Source organism: Apium graveolens, chromosome 3 (genome assembly GCF_009905375.1).
Source record: "Apium graveolens cultivar Ventura chromosome 3, ASM990537v1, whole genome shotgun sequence".
NCBI lineage: Eukaryota > Viridiplantae > Streptophyta > Magnoliopsida > Apiales > Apiaceae > Apium > Apium graveolens.
In genome coordinates, this window is record NC_133649.1 from 162,923,853 (window position 1) to 162,930,640 (window position 6,788).

A 6,788-nucleotide genomic window follows, 5' to 3' on the forward strand; every position below is an offset into this window, starting at 1 on the left:
TTTACAGTTTATGTGCTTTCCATCAGTGGTCGTTAAAGTTTATTGACTCGGACATTGTTACTTATTCGTTTCCTTGCATTATTTCAGGTACTCTAGCGAGGGTGTATGCATACGCGTTCGCGTACTCATAAGAGAACACTGGATAAAGCCGAGGAAGAAGTTGTGGTAGTTCGAAAGGAAGTTTTTGAAGAAGAAAAGAAGGTAGAAGAAGAAAAAGTCAAAGAACCAGTTTTATTAGTGATGGGAGATCAAGCAGAATATCATAATGCTTTGATGGATTATTCTCATCCTAAGATCAATGAAATTTAGTCAAGCATCATCAGGCCAGCCATCAGGGCTAACACTTTTGAGATCAAGTCAAGCACGATCCATATGATACAGAACTCAGTTCAGTTTGGGGGTTGTCCTAATGAAGACCCCAACATGCACATCAGGTATTTCATCAAGATCTGCGACACATTCAAGTTCAATGATGTGACTGAAGATGCTATCAAGTTACGACTCTTCCCATTCTCTCTGAGGGACAAAGCTAAGTGCTGGTTACATTCTCTACCAGCAGGGTCTATCACAACTTAGGAAGATCTTGCTCAAAAGTTTCTCACTAAATTCTTCCCTATGGTGAAGACTGCTACAATCCGGAATGCTCTTACTCAGTTTGCTCAGCAAACGGGAGATTCTCTGTGTGAGGCTTGGGATCGATATAAGGAGAGGCTAAGGAAGTGCCTACACCATGGCATGCCTAATTGGATGATTATTAACGGTTTTTACAATGGATTGGGTGCTACTTCTGGACCCATGCTCGATGCAGCATCAGGAGGAGCCTTGTGGGCTAAAAGCTACGATGAATCGTATGAACTTATTGAACTAATGGCTGCTAATGAGTAGCAGAATCCTTCCCAGAGACTGACTCAGGGAAAGGTTGCAGGAATTCTGGAGTTGGATGCATCAACTGCTATAGCTGCCCAACTTAAGGCTTTGACGATGAAGGTGGACACTTTGGCTAATCATGGGGTTAATCAAATTGCTAGTGTCTGTGAGCTTTGTGCTGGTGCACATGAGACTGACCAGTGCACAATTTCTAGTGAATCAGCTCAGTTTGTGAGCAACATTCAGCGTTCGCAGCAACCTGTACCAGCCACTTATCATCCCAACAACCGCAATCATCCTAATTTCAGTTGGAGCAACACTCAGAATGCGGTTCAACAGCCTTATCAGCAGTATCCATCTAAACTGTACAACCCCCTGGTTTTCAGCAACCGCAATATGCATCAAGACAACAACTCCAGTTGTAACAAGCTAATGGAAAATCTGAATTAGAGGAGTTGAACCTTATGTGCAAGAGTGTTAGGAATATGTTATGAACTTGATGATAAATAACACAAAACACCTTAGTAGATTTGACTTAGTAAACTTTGTAGCACTCGACGGATGATCAAATTGAGTCCCAACGGATGATCCAATATAGTCCCGATGGATAATGATTTGACATCCATCGAGTGAGTAGCTTATGTAATAATAAGTATTGTAGAACATTTCTGCAAACAAATTTGTGTAGATTCTGTAGTACTATATGAGTTATGTTGACTACTAGTAGATATGCAGAATAGGTTGATTAATTGCAAATATGAGATATCTTGAAATTCTGTATAAATGAAATGGAGTCAAGTGTCAAATAGCTACCCGACGGATGATCAACAAAGCTACCCGACAGATGATCAACAAAGCTACCCGACGGATAACAAGCATGTACATGACGGATGACCAATTCAAATATTTGTTGAAAGTGACAACACTGTCACATGCGTTGGGTGTTTGTAAAAGGAATGTGGCAGCCTGTTTAGCAGGAAAATTGAGAACAAAAAAGCATTACCATTTCCATGCTATTATGAAGATATTCAAAGATGCTGGAATAGAGTAATGAAGCAGCATGGAGTTAGACTTGATAGGTTTTGTTTTATTATCTTATCTTATTACCATGAAAACTTGGTGATATATAACCAAGTGTAGCTAGTAGAACAAGCGGAACTAAGCAACCATTTAGAAGAGAAATAGAAAAAGCTGTAACTGTTAAGAATTTCTTTGTAGTTTGTTTGTTCACTTGTAAAGCAGCTGTGAGCCAATTTGAGCTTCACAGAGTTCTCATATTGATATATATATATATATGGTGGATACATTCAAATCCACCAGAAAGTTTTAAGGACTTGTGTTTTTATTACTTTGTGTTTGATTTACTTAATTCCTTATTCCGCACTTTGCAAATCAAAACACTTATATATATATATATTGAGTGAGAACATTTTTATAAAACTCAAAAAGAAGCCAGAATTATATTCAACCCCCCTTCTGTAATTCTTGTTGTATTGTTAGGGAATAACAATTGGTATCAGAGCAAGCTCTTGAAGTATAAAGAGTGTAAAGATCACAACAAACAACAAGATGAACAAGAAGGATGTTGGAGTTAAAATTCCTTTTCTGGATAAAGACAATTATCACCACTGGAAGGTGAAAATGCATCTACATCTTCTTTCTCAAGATGAGGCATATGTGGATTGCATAGAGAGAGGTCCTCATGTACCAATGAGAGCTGTAACAGGAAATGAACCATCTGTTCCCAAGCCTAGGCAAGAATGGTCAGATCCTGATATTTAGCAAGTCAGGAAAGATAAGAAGGCCATGAATATATTTTTCTATGGAGTTGATGGTGATATGTTTGATAACATCATTAACAGCAAAACAACCAAGGAGGTTTGGGACACTATCCAGATTATTTGTGATGGTACTGAGCAAGTAAGGGAGAATAAGATGCAACTACTAATTCAGAAATATGAGCCCTTCCATTGTGAAGATAGTGAGTCTCTCACTGATATTTTTAGTAGGTTTCAAAAACTACTAAATGCTCTGAAGTTGCATGGAAGAGTCTATCGGACAAAAGACTCTAACCTCAAGTTCCTTAGATCTCTTGCAAAGGAGTGGAAACTAATGATAGTCTCATTGAGAAATTCTCAGGATTACAAGGAGTTTACCTTGGAGAGACTGTATGGCATCCTGAAGACTTATGAGCTTGAAATAGAGCAAGATGAGAGGATGGAGAAAGGAGGGAAGAAAGAAGGGTCCATAGTACTGGTTACTGAGTTAGAGAAAGATAAGGAGCTGAAGGTAGAAGCTGTTGAGTCTATTTCAAAGGTTTGTAAGAACAAGGGCAAAGGGCTGGTAGCTGAAAATGAAGATCATTTGAGCCAAGATGACATGGATGATATTGATGAGCATTTAGCATTCCTTTCCAGAAGATTTTCCAAGCTCAAGTTCAAAAAGAAATTTGGAGAAGCCAAGCCAAGTAGAAACATGGTGGATAAATCCAAATTCAAATGTTTCAAATTTGGCTTGGCAGGGCATTTTGCCAGTGAGTGTAGAAAGTCAGATTCCAGCAAAAAGAAGTTTGAGCCTGTTGACTACAAACAGAAATATTTCGAATTGCTCAAGCAAAAGGAATGGGCTTTCATTAGACAAGAAAATGACTGGGCAGCTGATGGATTGGATGAAGATGAGGATGTAAGCTATGTCAATCTAGCCCTGATGGCCAAGTCTGATGAAACAGAAACAAGTTCTTCAAGTAATCAGGTAATCACCACTAACCTAACACATTTATCTAAAGCTGAGTGTAATGATGCAATCAATGACATATCTACAGAATTATATCACTTGCGTGTTACACTTAAGTCCCTCACTAAGGAAAATGCTAAAATTAAATAAAATAATTTGTTTTTAAGTGAGAGGAATAATGTGCTAGAGTCTCAGTTTATTGAATTTGAAAAATTGAGAATTGAGTATAAGATTGCTAAGGATGAATTAACTGAGTCCTTGAAGAAAAAAGAGATTTTAAAGAAGCAGCTTGAACGAGAACATGAAGTGATTAAAGCATGGAAATCATCCAGAGATGTCCATGCTCAAATCACTAAAGTTCAAGGTATTGAGTCCTTTTGTGATGCATCCTGGAAAAAGAGTAAGGAGAAGCTGAAATCCAATCTGGTTGAAGGATTTCTAACAGATGTGGACTCGACGGATGATGAGAATCATCCATTGGATAATCAAAAGGATTATCTGTCGAGTGACAAAGAGCCACATCCGTCGGCTGTGAGCAAACCTGTGAGCAAATCCTAGCTTGCCAAGTTAAATGAAAAATATGGATCAGTTTCCAAAAACTTTGTTTCAGGAGAATCAAGTGAAGTGAAGAAGGAGAAGAAAGTTAATGTTGGTAATCTGTCCATCAAGAAATTGAATGACAGATTAGAAAAGATTAAGGTTAAAACAGAAAATAAAAAGAAAAACAATAGTAATGGGAAAGTAGGGATTAACAAACATAACAATTACACACCTGATAAGTATGCTCCAAGAAAAATCTGTGTTAAGTGTGGTCTCTGTTAATTGTAAAATTGCCATGCCTACTCCTATATATGTACCCTCTTCTTTTCCCAACATGAATGTCATGCCTTCTATGCATATGAATGCTATGTCTGCTCAGAATATGAATGCACAATTTGCTAATATGCCATTTGCACCTAATCCTTATTATGCTGCATTTAATATGCCATAAATGCAATTTATCATGCCTTACTGGAATAACATGTTTGCAAACAACATGCCTTTTCCTGTTAATCAAAATGTACATGATAATTCTGTTCAAATGACTGGTTTCAAAGGTTCAACTCAAATGACTAAGGATGAATCAGAAATTCCCAAGTCAAATGAGATCAGACCTAAGAAACCAAAGAAGAAAGCTAACAAGGCAGGACCTAAGGAAACTTGGGTACCAAAATTAACTTGATTTGGTTTTGATGTGTGCAGGGAAACAAAAAGAATCTTTGGTACCTGGATAGTGGCTGTTCAAGGCACCTGACTAGAGATTATACCCTTCTCATAGAGTTCAAGGAGAGAGCTGGCCTAAGTATTACTTTTGGAGATGACAGTAAGGGTTATATTGTGGGATATTGCTTGATTTCAAAAGATAATATCATCATTGAAGAGGTTGCCCTAGTGGATGGTCTCAAGCACAATCTGTTGAGTATCAGCCAACTTTGTGATAAGGGCAATTCAGTAACCTTCAATTTAGAAGCCTGTATTATGACAAACAAAAGAAGCAACAAAGTGTTTCTCACTGGAGTGAGAAAAGAAAATGTGTATCTAGCTGACTTCAACTCATCTAATGCAAAATCTGTCACTTGTCTTCTCAGTAAAGCAAGTCAAGATGAAAGTTGGCTATCGCACAAGAAGCTATTCCATCTAAACTTCAAGACCATGAATGAACTTGTTAAGAAAGAACTGGTTAGAGGCATTCCTCAAGTGGAGTTTTCTAAGGATGGATTGTGTGATGCCTGCCAAAAGGGAAAGCAGATTAAAGCATAATTCAGAAAGAAGCTTGATTCAATAATTGAAGAACCTTTTCAATTGCTACACATGGATTTATTTGGACCAGTCAATGTGTTGTCCATTTCAAGAAAAAGATTTTGCCTAGTAATTGTAGATGATTTCTCAAAGTTCTCTTGGACATATTTCCTTAAGTCCAAAGATGAAACTAGTGAAATCATCATCAATCACATAAGGCAAGTCAACAATCATCCTGATTTCAAGGTAAGAAGAATCAGGAGTGATAATGGAACTGAATTCAAGAATTCTGTGATGAAATCATTTTGTGAAGAGAATGGGATAATGCATGAGTTTTCTGCAGCAAGAACTCCATAACAAAATGGAGTAGTGGAAAGAAAGAACAGATCTCTTATTGAAGCTGCAAGGAAAATGCTTGAAGAATCAAAGTTGCCAACATATTTTTGGGCTGAAGCTGTGAATACTGCCTGCTACACTCAGAATATTTCTTTGATTAATTAAGCAAAGTGTATGACACCCTACCAATTGTTCAAGAACAAGAAACCAACCATAAATTTTCTTCATGTCTTTGGCTGCAAATGTTTATCTTGAGGAATCAAACTGATCAACTTGGGAAGTTTGATAGTTTGATGCTAATGTAGATGAAGGAATTTTTGTTGGATATGCTGTGGGAAAAGCATATAGAGTCTACAATCTTAGAACCAACAATGTTATGTAATCGATACATGTTGTGTTTGATGATAAAAAGATTGAAGGACTGCAAGATGAAGATTCTCTTGAAAGCCTCAAGTTTGATAATGTGGAGATGGTTAGTGATGACAGTGGTGATGAAAGTGATCAAGAAACAGTGAATAAGGATAATGCAGAAAAATCTGCAACTAATTAAGCACATAATTCAACATCTATCGAGTTACAAAATGCTTCATTCATCGGGAGACAATCAGCCTCATCCATCGGAACACAAAGTGCACTATCCATCGGGTCATCAAAAGAAGCTGAGAGTCATAATAGATCACTTACAGAAAGCTCTCCTTTCTCAAATCAAAGATTCACAAACTCAGGGGGAGTTTCTAATAATCAAAACTCAGTCACACATCAAGATAATAATGAAGCCTCTTCATCTAGAGCTAATCTACCTCAACAAAGAAAATGGACTAAGGATCACCCCTTTGAGCTCATCATTGGTGATGCATCTTCTAGAGTTCAAACAAGGAGAGCAACTGAAGAAGAATGTCTATATAGCAGTTTCGTATCTAAGGAAAAACCAAAGAAGGTAGAAGAAGCTTTGTTGGATCCTGATTGGATTTTAGCTATGCAGGAGGAGCTAAACCAATTTGAAAGGAATAAAGTATGGATCTGGTACCCAAGCCTGAAGGAAAGAATCTGTTATTCCCAAGGAACTAACAATG

At 37.5% G+C, this 6,788-nt stretch overlaps 1 non-coding gene across 1 annotated transcript; it reads right to left on the reverse strand.

Moving 5' to 3' along the window:
- Positions 1-630: 630 nt before the first annotated feature.
- LOC141715523 (small nucleolar RNA R71) lies at positions 631-737 on the reverse strand. The gene has a single exon (XR_012572282.1). It is a non-coding gene; the product is annotated as a small nucleolar RNA R71 (small nucleolar RNA).
- Between the last annotated feature and the right edge of the window lie 6,051 nt (positions 738-6,788).